Source organism: Aythya ferina (genome assembly GCF_964211825.1).
Source record: "Aythya ferina genome assembly, chromosome: 12".
NCBI classification, from domain to species: Eukaryota; Metazoa; Chordata; class Aves; order Anseriformes; family Anatidae; genus Aythya; species Aythya ferina.
Window position 1 is genome coordinate 13,995,494 of NC_140308.1, and position 24,428 is coordinate 14,019,921.

At 38.6% G+C, this 24,428-nt stretch overlaps 1 protein-coding gene and 1 long non-coding RNA gene across 4 annotated transcripts in view; one reads left to right on the plus strand and one right to left on the minus strand.

The window, feature by feature from the left end:
* Positions 1-2,948, minus strand: part of SMPD3 (sphingomyelin phosphodiesterase 3) — a 121,271-nt gene extending 118,323 nt beyond the window's left edge. The window contains exon 1 of the mRNA XM_084533582.1: positions 2,835-2,948. The gene's annotated coding sequence lies outside the window, so the exon portion shown is untranslated. The remainder of the gene's footprint in view (positions 1-2,834) is intronic.
* The window catches only part of LOC311443437, a 139,722-nt gene that overhangs the window by 13,945 nt on the left and 101,349 nt on the right, over positions 1-24,428 (plus strand). For all 3 annotated transcript variants that reach the window (XR_014697270.1, XR_014697271.1, XR_014697272.1), the window contains exons 2-3: positions 4,836-4,946; positions 23,602-23,664. This is a non-coding gene — a long non-coding RNA (uncharacterized lncRNA). The remainder of the gene's footprint in view (positions 1-4,835; positions 4,947-23,601; positions 23,665-24,428) is intronic.

A 24,428-nucleotide genomic window follows, 5' to 3' on the forward strand; every position in this document is an offset into this window, starting at 1 on the left:
AAGGCATAATCCTGGTGACTTGCTTAAAGCTTGCAGACCCTCTTAAGATGAAGCAGTTCAGTGACATTAATGCACTGTGTGTTTAAATAGCTTTCAAAGAGCAGAGTTGAGGGCATCGTACCAACAATTTAATGCCATTCATGGGGATAGGTACAATTAGTTATAGGTAATAGCAAACATTGCTAGAATTTGAGCAGAAAACTGGCACTATATGGTACATTTTTTTTCTTTAGGTTCTATAAAGTACATAGACAATCTCGGCCGCAATCCAGGGAACAAAACAGCATGTTAAAAGATTTTATCGTGATGTAGGGTACTTGGGCTCTCTTTCATGAAAGTATGTCTCTTCACTCCCACATATAATTAGCAGGAAAAAATGTTACTCTGCTTTTCAATGACATGTTGATTTTTAACTTTTAGCATTTTTATACCAATTATGCTTATAAGGATTTTGATTTTTAAAAAAGTCTTGCTGCATAGTGGGATCATAGCAGTGGCTCTCAAATACTTTTTTTGCACAAGTCTTTCTGAAAAATAGACTTTTGCTTAAGTGTAATGGAAATATTTCCATGACTTCAGCAGTCTACTATAGAGGATAAACATTTCCATGAAGAGCTTGCAACTTGAGATTTATTGTACTGTGCTGAATGCATGATAACTGGACAGCAAAAGTCACTGTGGATCTATGTTAGAAAAATACTACTTTATTGTCCAAGCTGCTGTGTAAGCAATTAAAAAATGTTCTAATTGCAATAGCCTTTAGTATAAGTAATGTTGGGATAACAGAAATGTCCTTTTTAAAATACCTTGAAGACTAAGATCATAGATCTTATTAAAGGCATGCTGTACGAGCTTTATTAGCACAAAAGAGCTTTGTCTTTGTCCTAACTGACCAGGTACAAATACCGATGTGGCAGCAAGCAGTCTCGGTTTATGAATTATGGCAATGTAGGGGTGTGGTCAGAGCATGCAGCTTAGCCCCTCTGAGATTTCAGTGGCTCCTCAAAGACTATTGCAGGCAGCAACTGAAATGTCTACAGTGCCATTCTAGTATTAAGCCTCTTTCATTCCTACCCAAAAAGAGAATCTATTTTAAGGTTTGTGTCCTTTAATTTAAAGCAAGCTGCTACAGTGAGGTGTGCAGAGTGGGTTAGGCTGTGTGCTATGGTTACCAGCACTAGATCTGTTAACATCAAAATGGTTGACTTGTCACTCCATAGTAATCGTTCATTGTAAGAAAAAATCAATAGCATAGCTTAAGTCACATATAGCTGATCACATGCTCTGAGGCTTCTGTGGCACTGAGACTAAAAGCCAGAAGTAGGGAGGAGCCATGTCAGGAAACATTTTATTTCTGCTGGGGGGAAGCCTGCCTTGTCATAAGCACAAATTGATTTTTTAATTTTACAGTAATGTGCTGTTGTAATTGTTAACTTGAAAGGCTACCTTTAAGGGCCTGATGTTCTGCCCTGCGTATCCAGGATTCTTACTGGGAGGAGAGTTTTTCTGGATATGTGAGGACTGAGAGATAGTACCCAATCTGTTCAAATCTTCTTAGTAAGATAAAGCACAAAAATTGAAACTGCAGCCTAGATAAGATGAATCAAATGCATTATCTCCTGAAAATTAATTACACACCTGGACCTATTAAAATCATTAATTCAAGGAAAAGTAATGAAAAATGAGAAGTGTTAAGTTTCAATCCAGACTGAGAAAATCTTTAACATGGGAACTGATGTCTCATCAACTTGCTTTTAAATGCCTGCCTTACTGAACCCAGCAATTCCTTTCTGGTTTAATACCTGATATGGTAATGTGGGGAGCGGTGGTTACCTTAAACAAAGAAATTCTTGATACAGGGCAGAAGTAAAACATGCAGAATATGCCAATTAGATTGCATTTGGTTCTCTAAAGGAAGTAGTTTTTTTACCTTAGTTTGATTCCCTGGTTTCTTGTTGAAATCAGCACAACCTATGCAGGTTCCTGAGATCTCCCAGGTTAAACTTCTTTCTTACCATCTACACCTGAGAAGAATGCCGACTGTTCTTTTTCCAGCCTCTCCTTTCCCATGCCACTTAAACACTTTAAGCTGGTCAGTTACCAGCACAAAAAATACAACAAATACAACTGCAGCCTGCTCTACAGTAAGACACGCGGTCCTTGGGTAGTTAAGAAATACTCACCACTCCACTGACAAGAGAAGCTACTCCACATAGGCACAGCTGAGAACACTTGCTGCTTGATTGTGCATGTTTAATCTGCTTGCTCCAGTCCTTACTCATCACCCAGCACTAAGAGGAAGCCTGGAGCATCAGGCATAGCAGCACCATGCTTGGCTGTAACGGACTTCATTTAGGATGTAACTTATCATTTGGCCTTAAATACAGAGGCATTTTTTCCTCCCACTTCTGCCACAGGACCCCTCTCCACGTTGCTCTGTCTCTAACCTTCAGCTGTGCGCCCCGGCTCTGCTGGGGCAGTAGTAATCCATACAGAAAGGAGCAAGGAATTAGTGCTGTGCAAAACCCATCCGAGCACCACAGCTAAGGAGGGTATTCAAGGAAACCATTTTGCAGTCTTGCCTATAGCACTACCTGTACGCCAAACCCTGCTGAACCACGAGAACACGATTCCCGGGGCAGCATCACGCCTCCCTTTTCTCCCTGAACAACGAGGCAGAGCTCTTTGCGATCAACCAGCCCTTTCCCTTCCCCACCTCCCGGCAATTAAAATCCCGAAACTCCTTCAGCAGCAGGCGCTCTGCCCCGCTTTGTTCCTCGTGCTCCCCTCGCGGGGCTGGGGCTGGGCGGGGAGGAGGAGGACGGGAGCTTTACCTGCCGCGGAGCCGGGGCCGCCTGCAGCTGCAGCATCCACGGCGGGCGGGCGGGGAGCTCAAAGCCCCGGAGCCATGCGAGCGACGGGCAGGGAGCGGCGCCGGAGGCTCCGTGCGCCGGGGGCAGGCTCAGGCTCAGCACCGGGCGCTGAACAGCTCCGCCGGGCGCCGCGGGCGGGGCCGAGCCGCGCTCCCCGCCCCTGGGCGCGGGAGGGCCCCGCCGCCGCGCCCCGCCCCGCGGGGGACCGAGCGCCCTTCCCGGTCCTCCCCGCGGCCTGGGGGGCGAGGCTCTGCTCCTGCTGCACGCCGGGAGTTGTAGGCGCGGGGCGCGGGGCGCGGGGCTGGGTGGTGCTGCCCCCTGGGGACACGGCCCCGCTGTGGGGAGAGGCGCTGGAGGTCGCTGCCTCCTCCCGCCCCGCTGGGCGCCGTGCTCGGGTGACCCCCCCTTCGCTGGGGTGTTGTTGTCGGGGGGTGGCTTGCGCCTTTTGCTTGGGATGGAGGGTTCGACATTATTTATTTATTTATTTATTTTTAACAAAAGGCTAGGATCCTGCAATTCTTCTGTATTTTTGCAGGCGTAATTAGAGACAAAGAAGTGATACGGTTGTTAAGGTCTTGGAGAAAGTCCTGAAAGCTGTGCCCTGTCCCCGTGCACCCTTCCTCCCTGTCACCGAGATTCAGAAGATAAAACATACATAAAAGCAACCGAATGAAGTCAGGACGCCACCTTCCTAATGAAAAGCAAAGCACTGCAAAAAAATGCTGTAGCCCGATTGCAGCTGCCTTTCAAAAAGGCATCAGACATAAATCACAGAATAACAGAATTTCTAGGTTGGAAGAGACCTCAAGATCATCGAGTCCAACCTCTGACCTAACACTAACAGCCCTCCACTAAACCATATCCCTAAGCTCTACATCTAAACGTCTTTTGAAGACTTCCAGGGATGGTGACTCCACCACTTCCCTGGGCAGCCTGTTCCAATGTATAACAACCCTTTCTGTAAAGAAGTTCTTCCTAACATCCAACCTAAAACTCCCCTGGCGCAACTTAAGCCCATTCCCCCTCGTCCTGTCACCAGGCACGTGGGAGAGCAGACCAACACCCACCTTGCTACAGCCTCTGAGGTATCTGTAGAGAGCAATAAGGTTGCCCCTGAGCCTCCTTTTCTCCAGGCTGAACAAACCCAGCTCCCTCAGCCGTTCCTCCTAGCACTTGTTCTCCAGACCCCTCACCAGCTTCATTGCCCTTCTCTGGACTCTTTCAAGCACCTCGATGTCCTTCTTGTAGCAAGGGTAAATCAAAGACATTCCAATGTCTCTGCGGGGCTCTTCAGATAATTATGAAGCAGAGTGTCATTATTTACCTTACAAATGAACTGACACAGTATTTCCAAACTATTTCTATGTAGCTCCTTGTCAAAAGAAGCATGTTGTTTTTTTTCAGTGTATAAGTAAACTTATGATTTTGGTAACGACGATTAAAGGAAAGTTTCTCAAGAGTTTTTTAATACAAGGAGCTAAATGCTTGCAACTTAATTCAGAAGTTTGAGCACTATGCCATCTCTTGCTGTGAGATATGTGGTATTCAGGATATTGAAAAGCTGTGTGTTTCTGCTCTGCAAGCTTTTTATTTTCCTTCTGAAATTTCGTATTGCTAGATGGTGAGTGTTAAATGGTGCTTTAGCTTTCTCTTTGTAGAGAGGAACTTAGATTCTATGTTAGGATCCTATGCATGGCCCTGGTGTTGCTGCTTTGGAACCCCAATGCCCAGGAGATGTTTTCTAGCAATTGCACTGCAAGGTAGCAAGTAACATTACAGGGAAACCTGGACAACCAAATTAAACTAAGCAGAATATTTTATTTACACTATGTTAGCAAATCTTTCATTTGGATCATCCTCATCCCTGCATGGTTTATTCTATACTAACGATGCAGAAGAAGTAAGGCTTACTGTTATTTTTTCAATAGGTTGATATTGTAATGGTTTCTCTTCCTCTTTCAGATGTTTTTTGGATAGTTCTTAAATGTCAGCGTAACAGGCTTCCTTGATAGCAGCTGGATCATGCAGCCACACTCTACTGAGCAAGCTCACTTCTGCAGCTCTCCTGAAAAGGTGAGAAAATGACACAGATTCTGATATTACATACCGCGTAGTGATTTTTGGTTTTATCCACTATTGGATTTGTGTTGATTCAAAAGGTTCCTGCTCTGATTCTACGTTATATGCCACCAGCATACTAACTTGATCACAGTGTAAGTGAAGTCTGTGGAATACATACAGCTGTCTTATAGTTATTCTAATCCTGGCTACATGACAACCATCAAATCACTTCCTAAAGTACCTTCCCCAGAGTATTTCACAGCTTACTTAAATCAGAATTCTGTATTCTTAGTGCCATACCTGAACTTTTCATCATTATACAGTTTGAGCAAACTACAGTAGAGAAGCTTACAATAGTATTTACTACATTAGAATTTTTATTTGACTGAAATTGTAGGTGTAGGAAGTATTTATGAGTCTACAAGGCAAATGCTGTACTCTGAATAATGACTCAGAGTTATTAAAAATGAGTTCTGGGTATAGTCAAAAACAAATAATGAAAAACAGAATTTCTTCCTTTTGTCATTTCCTACACATTCAAGTAACAATAGAATGTACATCCTCAAAATTGGAACTTTGGTGTGGTAGTGTGGGGTAGAGGGATTCTACATCTGAAATAGCAGGGAACTTGAAACGATAGAGAGCCTAGCTGAGGTAAATGGTGTAGTTGAGAAAAGCTTTCAGGAGTATATATAGCTGTGGGGTATCCCAAATTACAAAACCAGAAATTAGCACAGGGTTTGCTTGTGTGGAAGAGTCACAACTCCCTTCTCTTTGCATTTTGTCTTCACCCCATAATCATGATGAGGCCAAGTTCTTTTTTTAGCTGAAAGCACACCAGAAGCCATTTTCTGCTTTGGAAAAAAAAAAATGAGACGCAACCAAAATATAGTCAAAATACTTGTGAATAATCTAAATATGTTAATTCAAACTCACAGATTATTATTAACACACATTATCATTCAATTAAAGGACTTAGTGAGAACAACAGTTCTTTATAAAATGCAGGTAACAATAATTCATGTCCCAGATCTGACATCTTTCTTACTCTCATTTTTTATTTCATACACCTAGTCCTTATTCTAACTTTTTGGGCACTGAAATGGAAGAAGAATAATCATCGCTTTGCTCCCAAAGTCACATAAAAATTCTTGAGCACTACTTTTGAATCTGGAATTAGCTCTGCCTATATTAAGTAAGTTTATTAGAGTTCCAAATAGTTTTGGACAGAAGTAAAAGTAGAATGACTTTATCAAATCAAGTATGAAAAGTTCTTTAAGGTCTTACATAGGCAATCATCAGCCATTTGAGTACAGCTGAATAACTGGATTCATGGATCCTGCTTTCTGCTAACAGCAGCTGTAGTGTGCTGTTGTCAGCAGCAACCAGCCTGCTTACCCTGCAGACAGAGACTCCCATTTTCCTGCACAAGTAAAATGAATTCAGGGAAAGCCAGATAGGAGAACAAATTTTTTTTCCAGTTTCAGTGGCATCCCTGCATTTATCTCAGCAGAAGGATTGGAAGAAGAAGTCTTAGGAAAGAAAGGAAGAAAAAGATTACTAATTTTATTTTCTAAGGATACCTCAATGTGTTACTTGTTTTCAGTTTGTTGTATGTCCAAATTCTTATTGATGGGCTTAGTAAACATTTAATCAGACATTACTGAAGGATCACTGATCGTTCTATCTAAGGGTTTACCCAGCTATGCTTCCAAAGGTTTTCTCTTACTATGTTAAAGAACAGCAGTTGTCATGATTCCTCCTCACTACCTCCATTTTCTCATCCTCATTAAATTATAACCATGTAGCATCAATGCTTCCTTTGCCTTGCAAAGAAATAGACTAAAAATTAAAATAGAGGAAGAAGTTCTGTTTCATTGATACTGGAATAGAAAAGCAGAGCTTGTGCCAAATGGTGTAGCTAAAATACATGACGCAGCCAGGTACAGTTAAGTCTTGTATAATTGAAAGGATATATGAAATAAATATAAAGTATTTAAGTATTCAAAAATGCAATAAACTCTCTAATAAGTGCTTCTTAGAGGCAGCCTTGATCTGCCCTTAAATAGTCACTATCTAAATACATTTTTGAAACTATTTTTAGACCTTCTAGTTCACATAGAGTACTGAAAATTGCTTTGAGATGTCCTGCATAACTTTTTCATGATTCTTCATTTGAAGGTAAATGATTTATCACTAAGAGATTCCATGGCATGGTACTCTGTATGTCATTGTAACAGTCTGTTTATAACTGTTCAAGGATAGATATTAAATGCACAGAAAAAGTAGGCTGAACTGATAAAGCAAGTCATTTTTAGAATATCTAGAGACGTGTTTTTTTTATGGGGGACTGTTAACAAACGAGCAAAAAAATGTGCAAAATAGTTGTAGGTGTGGGAGATTTCACAACTATAAAAGGGGTTGTGTTAGACAATGCTTAGAGGTGTTAATTAGATGGTCCACCCTTTTCTGGTAATCCTCAAAGCTACAGGGAATCCAGGAAGATGATCAGGTTGGCGCTTCACAGAAAGGGACTTCAGCTGTTGTGTTACCAGAAATAAAACAGAGCATGACGTGTTACCTCTAATTGTGCCATATTGTTGGAAAGCAGGCAGGTAAGGGAATTCAAGAAAACAGAAAATGGAAGAAGCAGGGAAAGCAGTGTATACTGAAGACTAAGGCCCTGGAGTAGGTATTGGAATTACTGCCTGTTGGTTCTGTCGTCGCTGTAGAGATTTTTTTACTAATAGTATGATTTAAATGTATCCTTTTATATATTAGTAACTAGTACCCACAGTGGGAAACTAACGTCCCTATTTATCTTTATGCCATGGCTTCTGATACCCTTATTGTGGAGCCTTGAATGAAGAACGCAAAACTCAAGTCAGAAATATTTTTGATAGTCAAGAAAAGCCTGTGCCTTGTTCATGATATAGGAGCTGTCCTGTGTGTAAAGAAAAAAAAATTGATTACGCTAACCGTCCTGCTGGTGGTAAGGAAGGATAGGATGACTCATAATGACTAAACGATATTTGCAATTATTAGGAGGTAAAAGTTGATCAAGTAAATAAAGTGGGGTTACTTTTTCCATTCATAGCATTGCACTGATAAATGAATATTTTACTGTCAAGGTCCAAAAATGTAAATTTACTTAGTCTTCTGTTCCATGTTTAGTTTAACTTTAGCGGAGCGACATTTCAGTCTGAAAGGCAAGCAAACATGGCCCTATAATTAAGCTTAGTAAAAAAAAAAAAAAAAAAAAGTGCCAATTAAATGTCAAACTATTAAAAATAAAAAAATGATTTTAATATAGTTTAAGTATGCAGTCAAAATAATGCTAATAAGCCTTGATTTTTCAATATAACTTAAATTTGAATGGCAACAGAATAGCAGTTGTCATCAAGAAGTGAAAACTTTATGAAGGCACTATTGTAGCCTTATTACACTGATTCCAAATCACTTACTGTATCGTACAACGTGAAGGCAAATAACTGTAGATTAAGACATGAAGACATCTAGAGCTTAACAGTTAGTATTCTTATTTGGTGTTCCTGTTACATGAAGTTAGCTTGAGGCTACCTATAATTTATGGGGAGATTTTTTTTTTTCTGTCTGTGGATGAGAATTATTTTTCTTTGGCAGGAAAGAAAAAAGAAATAGTTATCTGAGATCGTTTTTGACATTTTGCTGCTAAGCAAACTGTCCGATGAACAGTTACAGTTGAATCTGTCTACAGTGTTTTTAAGCAGTGTAGTTACCCAGGCTAGTAGATTATGCTTCGGATTTCTGAAAGAATGGATGTTCTTTTTCATGTCCAATTGGCCAGGATAATTGTAGCATCCAAGGGAGCAACAGAAGAGGTAGATAGCTTTTAGCTCTGTTCTGATAATCAGAAACAGCAGGCATCTCATGGCCTTTTCCTGTGAACAGTTTTAATGAATTGTAATAGGTACTACAAACCTGGTTTCATTGGCTAAATAAAAATGGCTTAAGTCAAAACCTTTTTACATACAAATTGTTTGACTAAGTTCTATGCATAAGTGAATATTTCTTCTATTAATATTTTTTTAGGATGAGATGAATTAAGTTATTTGCATAAAGGTGGCAAGAATATATCTTGGAGACAGCTAGAGAACAACTATAGGAATAAATGCTACCATGACCTTTTTATCATTTTCAGGTTTTTTGCCCTCATATTCTGAACTGCATACACTCATCTGTATTCCTTCTTGTTCACTGTCCATTTTTGGGATACAGACAGGTTCTTCATTTTTGGATTTAAATAACAGTTCAGGCCTTCCTCTTAAACAAATAAAAAGCAGAATCAGCACATGCCCAGTACCACAAACAGTTGCTTACGGTGCAGTTACAAAACATAAGGGATTTTTTTCACTTCTAAATGTTTATTAGTTTAGGATGATTCTTTAAATTGCCTACCTGTTCTTGCATTTTGGGCTCAACATTTAATCAGGCTAATATTGGCCGGCTCCCTCAGCACCCGTGGGTGCATTCTTATCAGGGCCAATGGATTTGTGGATATCAAGTTTGCTTAGCTGATCTCTGACCTGATCTTCTTTGACCAAGGGAAAGCCGTCCTTTATCTGGACTTCCTCTCTTGTCTTCAGCATCTGAGATTCCTGAGGGCTGATCTTAGCAGTAAATACATGTAATAAATGGCAAAGGCCCAAATAGGGTTGCAATCAAAGTTTACAATTTATTAAACGAATAGAGGTAAGCAAACAGCGCTGGGTGCACCGGCAGTCTCTGCTCCGCCAAGACGCACACAAGTTACATCAGGTGGCTGGTTTTTATGCTCCTAGGCTCCTACATATTCATTATTACTTCTAGAAAAGGCAGAGTTATTGTAATTAGTTTCCAGAATCCGAACCCTCCTACTGGTGCATGCGTATCAGTCTCCGGTGGTCCCTCTGGGGTCTCTCATGCTGAAGGCTCGTAGTCTTCCTCCCAGGCTTTTTTTCTTGTCCTTCTCCTTTGTCCATCTTGGCTGGATGTCAGAGACTTGTGCAGCGTCCCCTGCAAGCTTTGTCTTTTAGTCATCCTTCAGCTTTCCCTTTCTCCTTAATCTCTTGGCCAGATCAAAGACTTGCGTAGTGTCCCATGCAATAATCATAATAGTTAGCAGTTATTCTGAAACCCCTTTGTTCTTTTATCCCTTATTGACACAAATTGCTGGACTATTCCTTTGCAAGATACAAGAACTATATACATTAACCACTCTGTTTTTCTTAGACTTTTGGTTACACAAGGGTATGTAAGACAGAAGGTCACATTCATCATACCATGTGGCCCTGGCATTGTTCCATATTGACACGAATCAGATGAACACATTTCACATACAGAAGCAAAAAAGGCATTCAGGAACTCTGCCTTCTCCATATCCTTTGTCACCAGGGCACCTGCCTCATTCAGCAGTGGGTCAATATTTTCCCCAGTCTTCCTTTTTTTCTACTGATGTATTTGAAGAAACCCTTCTTGTTGTTCTTGACATTCCTTCCCAGATCTAATGCCAGTTGGACCTTGGCCTTCCTTGTTGCATCCCTGCATACTCTGATAGCGTCCCTAAATTCCTTCCAAGTGGCCCGTCCCTTTTTCCACATGCTGTAAACTTCCTTCTGTCTGAGCTTCTCCAGGAGCTCCCTGCTCATCCGTGCAGGTCTCCTGCCCCCTTTGCTTGCCTTCTTGTTCATAGGGATACACTGATCTTGAGCTTGGAGGAAGTGATACTTGCATACTGACCAGCTCTCTTGGACCCCTCTTTCTTCTAGGGCCCTAACTCAGGGAATTCTTCTGAATAAATCCCTGAAGAAGACAAAGTCTACTCTCCTGAAGTCCAGGGTCGCAATCCTACTTTCTGCCCTGCTTCCTCCTTGCAAGATGCTCAACTCCACCATATCATGGCCACTGCAGCCAAGGCTGCCCCCTATTCTCACATCTCCAACTAGTCCTCCCTCATTCATTGATACAAGGTCCAGTTAAAATATGTTAGTACTTGGTCCAGTTTAAAATACTTCTCTGCGTAAGCATTTAAATGACGAGTGTTAATTTTGAGATGATTTTTCTTAGGTGGTTCAGCAAAACCTCCATTAAAAACCTTCATGAAAGTTACTCAGTTCCAAGAAGTTAATGAGAAAGCATGACTGAATTAAAAATTTCCTTTTTTATTTCCTTTTTTAGTCTGCCCAAATCTTTTATTTAAGATGATATCATAGAGAGGAAATATTTAAATTGTATCATAGTTTGATACGATTAATGTCCTGTAACATGAGTAACCGGATGGGAAGCTTTTCAAAGTTATACTGGATGAATGACCAATTTCAGAAAGGTTTTTCCATGGTGTGGATATCTGAACAGTATGAAAGACTTCTAAAATACTTTTGCTCAGAAAACTGAAAAATACTAAGACAGAGTTTGTGACTCGTCATCAAAACCATTTGAAAGAAGTATCCCTTCCCTGTCATCTGATTGTGGAATAACTTTTACCTCCCTTCAAATCTACCCAAAATTTCTACGGTGGTTTACCTTTTTCTTTGTGTTTGGAACTGTGTAGCAGATAGTGTTGTGCAACAGGGCTGCTTTTGAGAGAAAGAGAAAAGGAGAGCAGACAGGCAGGCGGAGCAGAGAAACAGTCCTATGTTTGTTGCACAGTGCTGTCCATGCTGGACATACATAAGTTATGTTATGGAACACAGGAGGGAAAAGCATTATTTAAACAGGTAAGAATAAATCAGGCAAAATGCCTAGAATGCAAAAACACTAAAGGGCAGAATAAAATCTAGGCAATGACTGTGTCCCAAGAGACTTGGCTGTCAGAGAACAGAATGGGAGCACAGTAGGGAAATACCGCGTAAAAAAGAGATCCAAAGAGAATATTTGAAGATTTTCAGGCAACTTGTAAATGTACCAAGGAGAATTTTTAATCTGCTAGTAGCCTTAAGGGGGGCAAATATCTAATATGGATGAACTGAACTAATCCATAGAATAACAGGAAAATAATTATCACTAAAATGTAATTTATCCATTGGATACCAATGATGCTCTAACTGCTTATGAAGGCCAAAATCGTAGAATCACTTAAGTTGGAAAAGGCTTCTGAGATCATCTAGTCCAAACTTTTTACCTCTGAAAACTGCTTTTATTTGGATGCTAAACCAGTTGTGTTTGTGTACCTAAAATGGACTTAGAGTTAAATTTCCAGTTGTAATTTCAGGATTTTGGATGCTTTAATTGTTGGCTGTGCCTCATGTCTTAGAGCAACTTTTTTGGGGGGTGGGGCTGATTTTTTGCTAAAGGATCAGCCTTTTTTAAGGGGTCAGGCTGGATCACTTCCAGAATAACTCTAAGCTTGACTTGAACGCAAACTGGAAAATATTGGCTGGACTCCATAGTTAATATTTCACAGAGGTCAAGTTAAATTGATTGATTCATTGATGCTTGTCATGTCATCAAAGAACAGCACTAGTTAAAATGCGCAGCATCTTGTACATCTGAATCTTCATGTTTCTGGTTCTTGCTGTTCCTAGGAAGAATGTGTGTTCCTCCTATCAAGTGCCATCTTTTTATTGGAATTCCACTTGCTAAAGCAACCAGATAATTTTTTCTACCACTTGGACAAAATGACTCATCCTTCTTTTGGGAGCAAAACATATTTAATAGTAATAAGAACTGAGTATCCAAACTTGCCCTCTCTGTTGTGACAAGCACTTCATAAAACTTGATAAAAATAGTAAATTTTGTTGCTTCTTTTCTAAGTTGAAGTGTGCTAATAAGTTTCAGCCAGTCAGACTTGTCCAGTCAAACAGAGCTTCTGAAGATTAGAACATCATCCTTCCCAGGAAGTCAGTAAGCTAAATAAGGGTTGCTGGGAATGTTTGTATTGCTTTCTGTATACCACCACCACCAAAAAAAAAAAAGCATTTAATTTCTGGCTGACTACTTTTGCCAATGTCTGAGTCTTGAACTTCTAGGAAGATTATTGATTGTGTATGGTAGCAGCTTCCACATTAGCTCTAGGAGGAAATTTAATGATCAGTAAGTAAATATTGAAAGCATAAAAACTGCAGTCGTCCATTATTCATTTGAATTAGATATTATTTATTTATTTATTTAGGAGAAAACTTCGTTGTTATGGGTAGAGCAAAAGAGCTTCTGTTTTTTATTTAATGTTTATTTATTTTGGAGTACAAGGCCACTTACTGTATTACTACTTAACAGAAGAATTTTAAAATACTATTCTTTTTGTGAACTGTTTGGGAAATGAAAACCTAGTATTTGCCATTCTTATAGCCCTTCAAAAATACTAAATATGTGCAGGCTGTAATTAGTTAAGTCTTAGTAGGGAATAAAATAATTTTATGTAGCATCTTTGAAAAATCAGACCATTAATTGAGGTACCCAAGTATAGATCACTCTGCCTACTTCTGGAAATCCAGGTTGGGAAGTTTCAGAACGCTTTGTTAAGTCAAGCTAGTTTAAGATTGGATTACTGCCATAAATATTTTGCATACAAGTTCCTAGTCAAAATTTAAATTTAAAATTTTAACTTTAGATTCTCAAATCAATCTTGAATACCGGATTATTTCAAGAAAAAATGATGTGATCATGACAGAGTAGGAAAAGGATCAAATTAATTTAAAAGGATTCATTAAATATTAGTCCATACTGAAGCCATATGCTGCCTATCTGATAAAAATAAATAAATAAGTTGCTGTAATAAAAAAGTTAAGGAAAATTTTTAAAAAGATTTGTGAAACGGGCTTAATTATCTGCTCAAACATAAACCTTTAAGGTAGTACCAGAGACATGAGATGTAATTAAAACTGTAATTAAGTGATAAAAAAAGTGATAGAAAGTAATAAAAAAGACTAGACCAAAGTCTATAATGTATACTAAATAAGTAAAGAGGGAGGAAGTAAAAAAACAAAATATGTCAGTGTGTGTTTACAGGCCAAGTGTCTGTTTAAGCATTCCAGTGTTATTGATTACTAGTATGTGGAATATTGAGAGCATGAAGTTAATGAAAGACCATATGTCGGTAACTGTGACTGGTATTTTACAAGTAATGGATCTCCTATGTAGTGGGAAAAATATTTAGTGCCTAAAAAAATGATCTCACTGTACCCTCCCCTAAAGAGTATGGCATGAAAAGCCATGAATTTAGCTTCAGCACTTGATTGACTCATTCTAGCTGAAAACAGAGCTGGATGCTCAGAGTTAATTTATGCTGAAGTCTGACTGCTTCCCAAGTAAAATTATTCAGAAGTGGAGATTTCATTACTTTGCTGTTTTCTCCACAGACTGCTGCTGATTAACCGCAGCTTTAAAATTTTCCTTCTGTGTCTGATGAAGCTATTTTTGCTTCTTCAAAGTAAAACCTGCTGTGATGGAGTGGCAAAGTCACTGATGATATAAATGGCACACTGGTCAGCTCTTACCTCGATCAGCTTTAAATAAACATTTGTTTCAAATGGTGAAACAATTAATGTAAACACAACAAATTCAGTTCTGGAAGGAGCCAGTGCCTGTGTACTGACTCCAGGTGGTTTATACCAGCGTTGAAGATGAGCAGGATCATCCCCCATAATCAGCAAGGTTTTCAGATGAACCTTCCTTCCACCAGACATTGGTGGAAGATCCTCTAACAGTAAGAGAAGGGACAACTTATCAGCGAGGGGTGATAAACAAAAACCAAGAGCTCAGAGCTGGGCAGGAACCACTGCAAACAGGATTTTACTATGCTGAGACCCATTTCTTAGGAAGAGTGATAAAGCTGGGGGAATGCTTCCAACATGCTCTTTTAGCCAATGTGCAGTCTTCAGACATTTTGAGTGAGGAATACTGCAAAGGCAGCTTAATATAAGAACTGAAGAATTATGCTCTGTGCTATATACTATAAAGCTATAAAGCACTGAAAGTTTCCATAAGTTTGAGAGTTGTTGTGTGTCTTTTTATTTTTAGAAAAAGTATAACACTTGATCAATCACAGGCAGTTCGGGCCCTCTGTAATCAAACAGGCTTTGTATGCTTACGATGCTCTTAACTCCTTAGATCTTCAGAAGTTAGCCATCTCTCTTCTAAGCAGATAATTTAAAAACTTACTTCAGTTCCTCGTTTAGTTGTGAACAGTTTCAAATTTTCATGCAAGAGGAAAGAAAAAAAAAAAAAGTAGCCAGAATTAGAACCATGAGTTAAAAGTACTTTAAACACTGTGGTGCCAGTGACTTCAGCAGTAGATGTTAGTACTATTTAATGACTCTTACTTTATAATAACAATGATTGCACTTTAATAAGGAGTTCCAACCCGAACAACTCTTTTTCATCAGCAAAAGGATGTTGAACTTGAATGTTTTTTTTGCTTCTATGTAATATATATACTGCATTATTTTTGGAGCAGAGCCCTTAAATTCTTTCAATTACTGCTAAATGATGGCGTTGATTCTGTAGAAAATTCTAGCTAGTGCTGTGTCCACTGGGAACTTTTCCAGTTTCCCAGTTGATCTGTGTTTCAGATGGCCGTGCCATTTGAGTAGCCATGCCATTTTGGGGAAAGATCTATTTGTGTTTGTTTTTAAATCTATTTTTTTTTAAAAAAAAAAAAAAGGTAATTCTTTTATACATTTCTTTTTTTTTTTTTTTCCAATGTACAATACTTTTGTCATCCTTATAGCTGTCTAGTTAGCACCTTGTCATTACTGCTGTGTTGGAAGTAAAAGCCATAGTTCTTTTTCTTTCTGTAAGAGATGCTTGATGTCTGTATTGCAGATGAATCGTGTAAAGGGTACAGAGTCTATTTTCTTTTTTTCTCTGCCCTTTCGTTTAAATTTGTGTCATTAATACATTCCAAGAAGTGATTTGGATTTATAAATGAAAGGAAGCTTCCAGATTAGCTCAGTAAATTTGGATTCTGGACTAGTCAAACAAGCATTTTCACAGGGAAGGCTTGCTACTTCTATTAAGAGTGACATGAATGTTGTGACCCATTTCTTGGCACAGCTTCATTTTCCTCGCTCCATCCTACATGCAGTCAGCTCTGGACAGAAATGTTTGGCTGTATTAATCTTGGTTTAAGTGGGAAAAGCTGAAGGTAGTCTTTTAAAACATAGGATTTTGTTTTTTTCCTGCTTCCTGCTGAACTGTTCAGTGTATAGTCCAACAAATTGCACTCTGGTCCTTCCTAGCAATCACTTACTCACTAAAGCAGAACAGTTTCATCTCACTTATTTCATGGCATATGACTAACTACTTTCCAGTGAAAGTTGCATTGTTAGCTTGATATGTAGTCCAATAGTAAAGGCAAATGCACTGCTAAAAATACAAATCTTATCCGTAGCAAAGGAAGGTGTCATGAAAAGGTCTCAAAGAAAAGTCAAATAAACATATGTAAAATCATAACTTTATTGATCATACCAATGCAATGAAAACTGAATTGAAACATCAGCTTGTCATACTGCTTAAAATAATAGTCTGTGTTCAGAATCCTCTATCAAAATAGTACGATTTCATTTTACAAGGCGACCGAAGGGAACCAAAGCTTTGCATATTTAGTGAAAATACCATTGAGTTCTCAAAATTAGGAATATAACAACTTCTAACTGAAAAATGTGATAGGTATTCTCTATATCCCAAGACATGGCTATATAAATTTAAGTTGCTGGGTTTAAACCTCTTTTTTTATAGAAGACTTTTACAAACAAGTCCTTGTAAAGTCAAGGATGATTCATTAATGTAATTAGTATTGTTCATTTATAAATGTATTCTTACACTGAATTATCTATGCCAGCAATAGAGCCTTAATTTTTCTGCTTCATATGATGAACATATACCTTGGCTTTCTCTATACTGTATTTATAGCGCGTCATGTACCTACATTGCTAATCTTTTCTCTTACTCAGTGACTTTTTCCCTTCTTTCATTCAGTTTTATCTGTAGTCATAAAACGTAATCTATATTTAATATGGCTGTATCCAGCCAGGGGATTAAAAATCTAAAAATATTTTTACTCCAGCACGTGCCTACAGGCTTGTATTTCATTGCATTCTCTGTCAGAACAGAGAAGGATGTGGTCAGGAGGAAATTGGCTAGTCTTTTGATCAGACAGTATATTACCTGAATCATTTTAAGAGCTGATGGGAGAGATTTTCTATTCCTCACACCAAATTTGCTTTGCTGACTGAGGCAGCCTACATTAAAATGTTGTGAATAAGTAATACCCTGTCTCTCCAAACCATCTTTAATAGCAGCACATATGTCCTAAGGGAGAGTGGCTTGGAAGTATTCCATATTAGTGTTGAAAATTTTCTATTGAGTGTACTGTGAGCCCTAGAAGTTTACTTATAGAATGGAAAAGAGGAGTATATAGATTATTTTATCCCACGTTGAACTGTATGTTGGGAATTTAATAATGATTACTGAGTGTCTGTACTCAGGGCTGGTGACGCCCCACCTGGAGTACTATGTGCTTTTCAGGGCTGCCCAGTACAAGACAGGTGAAGATACAGGAGAGTCCAGCAAAGGGCTTCAAAGATGGTTACAGGGCTGGAGCATCTCTTCCTGTGAGGAAGGGCTCCTGTGAAAACTGGGACTGTCCAGCGTAGAAGGCTCAAGGGAATCTCATCAGTACATAAAGGGAAAGTGTAAAGAAAATGGAGCCAGGCTCCCTTCGCTGGTGTCAAGTAACAGGAGGAAGAGGGCACAGACTGAAGCATGGGAGGCTTCCTCTGAAAATTAGGAAACAGTAGTTTGTTTGTTTGTTTTTTACTGTGATGGTGACTGAGCACTGGCACAGGTTGGCCAGGGAAGCTGTGGAATCTCCATGCATGAAGACACTCAAATCTTGTCCGGATGTGGTCCTGGGCAGCCTGCTCTATGTCACACTGCTTGAGCAGGGGGTTGGACCCCCTGCCTCCAGAAGCCCTTTCCAACCTCAAACATTCTGTGATTCTTCAAGAGAAAGGTTTCTCTCTGCACTCTGTTAGAATTGTTGCAGGTAATGGTGCATGCTCTGTTAAACTGACAGCCTGTCAGCCTCAGTACATCAGGCATCCTTATTTCATTATCTGGTAAGACTTCTTTACATTGTCTGTACTGCACCATGTCTCACTGAGCTTTATGATGCAGAGAGAACAGAAGTTTGGCATAGGAACTGTGCAAAAGTGCCTGATGCAGCAACACAGTAATCCTGATCAGTTTTCCTATACACAATTTCCTGTAGTTGTGTGCAATTATAGGAAAACTTTTATTATCAAAAAAAATTACTCAAGACTAAAATTCTGATAATCTGTGTGTCCTACAGCAAATGTGTGCTCAGTGTTCATCAGATTCTGCCTTTAGTGATTCCCAAATTTGATTTTTAATACCACAGAGTATTTATTAGTAGAACTCTGAAAATTGACCATAATTTTGGTGTAGCTGTGGACAAATACAAAATTGTTTGACCTTATTTAGAGGTGTAAAATATCTTTGTGCAGTTACATTTGTGGTGTGGAAAAATGTACATCGGCATGTTGAACTGCAGGCTGATCATATAAACAGGTGTACTTGTGGTCTTAATCTGTTTGTACCAACTTAATGGAAAAAGATCTTATCCAAATGCTCTGCGTTTAGCTTTCCATTTGAAGCTCTATAACATTCCTGGTTCTGTTTTTCTTATGTACAATAGTTTTTAATGTTTATTCACTAAGCTATTGATGACTAAAAATGTAGCAGAAAAGCTTGAAATAAAGAATAATTATTTTTGGTGGATCTTATTTAAATCTGTAACTTTATAGATTACTGCTTTTTTGTTTTTGTGGTTTATTTATTTATTTTTTTTTAGAAATTCATTGCATATAAAATACAGAAGAACTGCTCAGAAGAACTAGATTGATTTAAACAATAAAACTTGAAACAGCCTGGCTGTTCTGTATTTTATCTTGATGAGTGAAGTGTATGGTTATCTCCCTATCCTTCATACTCCCCCCTGCAACCCCCCAAATCCTTGGATATTTTTGCAGATGTTGCATTTTTATTTATTTCAGGAGCCCATGAAAATCGATCACTCTGGTCATAAGTGCAATTTTCCGGATCAATTTCCAGGTATTGGCAGATTAATGTAGTAACTGTACCGAAGTCACAGGCAATTGCTCATGGTTGCTCTTGCATGCTTAGTGATAAAATATAAATGTGCTGGTAACCAAAGCTCATCTATTGCTAACATTGGTAGGAGGATGAGTGAAGAAAGAAAACAGCTTGAAATTAAGGTGGCAGAGATCTAAGGGCCAGAGCTGTACCATATAGTGGGGCCTAAATAAAAGGGTAGCAGTTTTTCTGCACAGCTGGATGAATTTGATGCATGTGGGGCTCTTTCTGTTCATGGTTGTGATTCCCTACCCTGCAAAGAATAGTGAAATTCAGTGAAAGCACAAAAGCTGTCAAGAAAACTAGCAGCTATCAAGAAAAGGCACATGGAAAAAGTCAAACTTTTTTACATGCAAGATTTTTGTCTGGTTTTCTGGATTTCACAGAGAACTGACTTTGCTGATAATCATCTGCATTGCTGTGTGAAGGGCTTACTCAGGAGTCTTAAGAAGGTTCAAGAAGGAATTCAAGTTGTCACTGTTCATAAAGTAATCTGTATGTAAATACCATAAATTTGTTGAATAGTTGTTTGACTTAACAAGAGTGATTTAGTTATTTTTAATTCTATCCCAGTCAGGACCTTAAATCATTACTCTGTGCTGTTATGAACATAAAAGATAGAGTATAACAATTCTCCCTACCTGTCAGACATGTTCCATGTAGCAGGAGGGAGCCAGTAACATATGTTTGGATAATCTCTCAAGTTACTTGATTAACCCTGTTAGAGACCAAGACTCTCTTGCCTTCTTTCTCTGGAATTAAGACACGCAGCCTCATGTAAGCAGTTCAGAAATGAGCTACAGAAGTATTTTTCAGGGACTCTTTTCCAAGTGGCTTTTCTTTGAGTTCATTCAGTCTTACATGATTGAAATATATATATATATATATTCATCAAAAATACCTTTAATTATATAGATTACTTGGGTTTTGCTGGTTTTTTTTTTTGTTGTTTGTTTGTTTGTTTGTTTGTTTTTTACATTTCAGTTCTGTTGCTTTGGGGAGAAAGGTTGCTTTTCCTCCTGTTCTTGTATTGTTAGCTGTAAAATATGCATGCTTGGTTACAACTGTAGTGAAGCAGAGCCCTACGGAAACATGAGGGAAACTCACTGCTAAATGTTTGGAATGTTAAAAGAAAAAGAATACCATTTTTGATACCTATTGCTGTCCAAATTCTTATTGTACTACTGTGCTTCATATCACTGTACATTGTCTGTTCTTACCAAGCTTTCATATGTGTATTTACCACTCTATGCATGCTGATTAAGTTCAGCTTAGGAAACAGTATGCTGTGTCACACTACAGAATTATTACAGAAGGTGAAGTACTTAGGAGCTACCCATAACAAAATATAATGGGAGTCAAGCTGACTGCTGAAATATGTCTAAATTACTCTTTTCTTGTTATGGTCCATTTGCTTGAGCTATGCTTGCTCGAAGCATACATGTAAAAATAAAACAAGCCAACACCACTTCACTAATGATATTTTGTTTCTGTTCCAAGTCACAGCTCAGTGTTGGGCCTGAGCAAAAGAGCCAGGTTGTGGGCAAATGTGCCAGGGTCAGAAGAACAGGGATCGTAGTCACAGCACTTCCCAGCTTCATACAGCAACCCAAGTTTGCACAGAACTCTGTTTTGTTTCCACTGGGTTCTTTTCAAATGGGTGGGAATTAGAACCTTGTTTTTCCTCTCACATAGTTGTTATATATACTTGCGGGGAAGTAAGTTATTACCAAATATAGCTTAGAGGGCTGCAGCAGAATCTTTCCAGCCTGGCTGTCCGCCTGGAAAAGGTTCAGAAAACATAGGGCTGTCACTTTTGCCTGAGATTTACTAGGAAGTTGTATGCATATACGCACTGTGGAGTGTACATGCAGTAAGCCTAATGTTTCCCCAAAACAGGTTGTATTGTGTGTCAGATGTATCATTAAAGTTATAATTATGATTGCTGTATTTCTGAACATGTGTGTACTCATTTGTGGTACATCAAATATGCTTCAGAATGTACATGTATAACAAACATATCTGGAATTATTGGACATATGGTGACCTGTTTGCTGTTGTGTGCATGGTTGATGTGACCTAAATACAAAATAAGTAGGGTACGTATATACAGAGTGAGGAATCCCAAAGGAGCTGGGAAAACCTCACTGGTTGGAAGCATGCAGGGATATGCTACGTAAAAGTTTATGACTAAGAAAACATGCATTAGCACTCCTAGGATCGTAGGAGAAGCGATTAGTGGAAGAACTGCATTAACACAGTGACTGCTGTATATTATCTGTCCAGCAATGTCTAATGTCATTATTGGTATTCACAAATTATACCACCATCAACATTTTGTCTGTTATAATTTGCTGTGTTCACAGATGGGACCTCTAAGCAGGCATTTCCAAGTATAATTCTAGCCTGAATTCAGTTTTCAGAATGCCTTGCATAAATGTCTATTTTTGATGAAGCTCTGCTCTAATTTATTACAGCATTTTGTCAGTTCTAAATTGGGAAATTTGACAGAAAAAACAGTTGCTTTTCATACAGTATTGTTGGATGCTAGGAGACTTTTCAGAACCAAGTTGCACAGGCATACATCGGAGGGAAATACAATCCTGTGTACAATTTATGCACTTCATGATGTTGAGCAAGGGAAGGAAGTACAGAAAAGGGTGCTTAATAGTTAACCTGTAAACCTATTGATTTGAAGCATCTGCACTTTAGGAAAAACAATGGTCTGCTTGGCTAATAATCTACATTAAGCTTTGCAGTTATCCTTTTAAAGAATAAGCTTATTAATATTTAAACTACACATTAGCTGCATCTCTTACAAGGAGGAGATAATATTCCACACAACTATTATTAATTATAACCAAATTAACACGAACTGAGAATAACTGGTAATAAATCTTCTGTAGTTCAAGCCAAATCTGAGCAAATGTAATAAAGGTAGTTTTAATATAAAATAACAGCTTTGATAGGTGTTCCACAATAACCGTACAGTAGGAAAGAACATTCCATATGTTGCTCAGCTCAGCAAATTGTGTGGAACATAACTGAAGTGAAAGCAAATTGGTACAATGTCAAGACCTGCGTAATATCCATTCACATGTGACTTCCTATTCTTCAAATAATCTTGAAAATGACAACAGCCAGTTTAGAGAATTAACTTTCATATATTATGAAAAGCCGTTTTTCTCATAAAGCACAGATTACAATAGACTTTGTTTTGCTGTTGTTTTACATGATGCTTATGTTTGGGCGAAACAGATGGCTGTGGTTGGAAGGGACCATTGGAGGTTTTCTTGTCCAACCACCCCTGCTCAAGCAGGGTCACCCAGAGCTTGTTGCCCAGGATCACAGTCAGAAGAGTTTTGAAGAGCTTCGTGTACGGAGATTGCCCAGCTTTTCTAGGCAACCTGTTCCATTGTTCTGTCATATTCTCAGTAAAGTGTCCCTGTCCCCCACTGTTTGACCACCTTTGTGGTGAAAGAAACTATTCTGATCTGCTTGAAACTTTGCGCATACCAGGCTGGGCCCATTGTCCCTTGTCCACCTGTCGTGTACACCTCCAAGAAGAGTCTGGTTTCGTTTTCTCTGTACCTTGCCACAGAGTAGCTGAACTCTCCCCGAGCCTTCCCTTCTTAAAGCCGAACAGATCCTGTTCTCACATCTTTGCCTTCGATGTGGTACCTGTTGTAATGTTCAGTGGGGCCATTAACTGCTTATTTTAGATGCATCTGTTTCAGAACTGATTTACACCTGATTTTGAATAGGGTTTGGATGACCCTGGATTATCCCATATCCTACATTATCCCTTTTCCTATATTGCTTTCATTTATGATTTTGTTGTATGTTAGTATCCACTTATGTATTTTAAATGAGCATGAATTTGAGTATGCATCTAATAACTTTAATATGACAGAACTGCAATATTTTCATTTAATACCTGTTGATCTGTTTATAATATCAAGGTTAAAATATGCAGTTTCACAGGGATCTGTGTTAATCTCAAGCTCATAATATCCTGCTGTACTTTCTAGAGAAAGCTTGTATTGAGGATAGGATGGCAGCTGAACCTCTTTTCAATACAATCCAAATTTTATAAGCTGCCACATAGAAACCAGATTTTCTGCAATGACCTGACAAGACAATGTGAAGAAGCACTCTGTGCTGTAGCTTGTTTATTTCTTTTTCATATGAAAACATAATTCCTGCAGGGAATTCTGTTTCAGCCACAGAAGTAAGGCCTGTGAAAGGCTCTTCTTTCTGCGTGAAAGTTCTCCTATGAATTGCTGATGGTTAGGGAAGCTCACAGTGACAGGAGACAGCAGCTTTGTGCTTAGATGACAAGAGTCTCTGTCTGTGCTAACTGCAGCTGGCACCATTAACTACCTATCCATGGACTAAAATAAAAACAATTATCGCTGCATGCATTATAATGATGAAATCCACTCTGTTTCTATAGTAACATGAGTGACAATTTATACTATGACCTTAAGAAAGTAGAATGTGACCATTTATTTTTTTTTATTATTTTTTGCAGTTTTACAAGGAGCAGCAATTCACAGAAAATAGCGTTTGAGATGTTGTCACGTAACTGACAAAGGTAAGATGTGTGATGAGAAGCAAAAAAATGCACAATATAGATTCAAGTTGGAGTGTTGCTTTTGACTTTTAAGTATTGTTACACAGAGGCATATCCAGTTCAGTGCTGTTTGAAGTAGATTCTTTTTCTGTTTATTACAGATAATCTTTTAATAGAACCTTAACAAAAACAAACAAACAAAACAAAATAAAAAAACAGGAGTGAGAAAACGTGTGAGGGCTTAAGCAAGTCAAAATTTTAACATTGTTTTTATAGTACGATATGAAGAACAGTCTTACATTCTGAGCTTTTGTCTTCAGAAGAGATATCCTCAGAGTTGAGATATCCTCAGAACACTCCAGCACTTACACTGATGAAACTGCAAAAGATTGCTCAGTGGCTGCTGTTATTATACTGAAGCACTTTTAGGCCTATCCAAACTAATATTAGTCTAGTTAGTGTGTTTATTAGTAAGAAAGCTGTGGCAAAATTTTGAGCAGTCCCCGCTGGGATTTGGAGTGTCTTTATGGATACTAATGAAGTAGACTATTACTTTATACATTGATCAAGGGAATAGAGTTCCTGAGTTCTTCAGACTGATTTAGGCATTCTGTTTGAATGTTGCTTTACTTCCAACATACCTCCATATACAAAAGGTATGGCATGTTTAATTGTGCTGTTATTCAGTAAGAGACCAGAATATCCAGAAGCATTTAATAATTCACAGCCTTTCTCCTCCCCACATATTTGTCTTCCCCAAAACTTTTTTCTTCAATACATGCTGC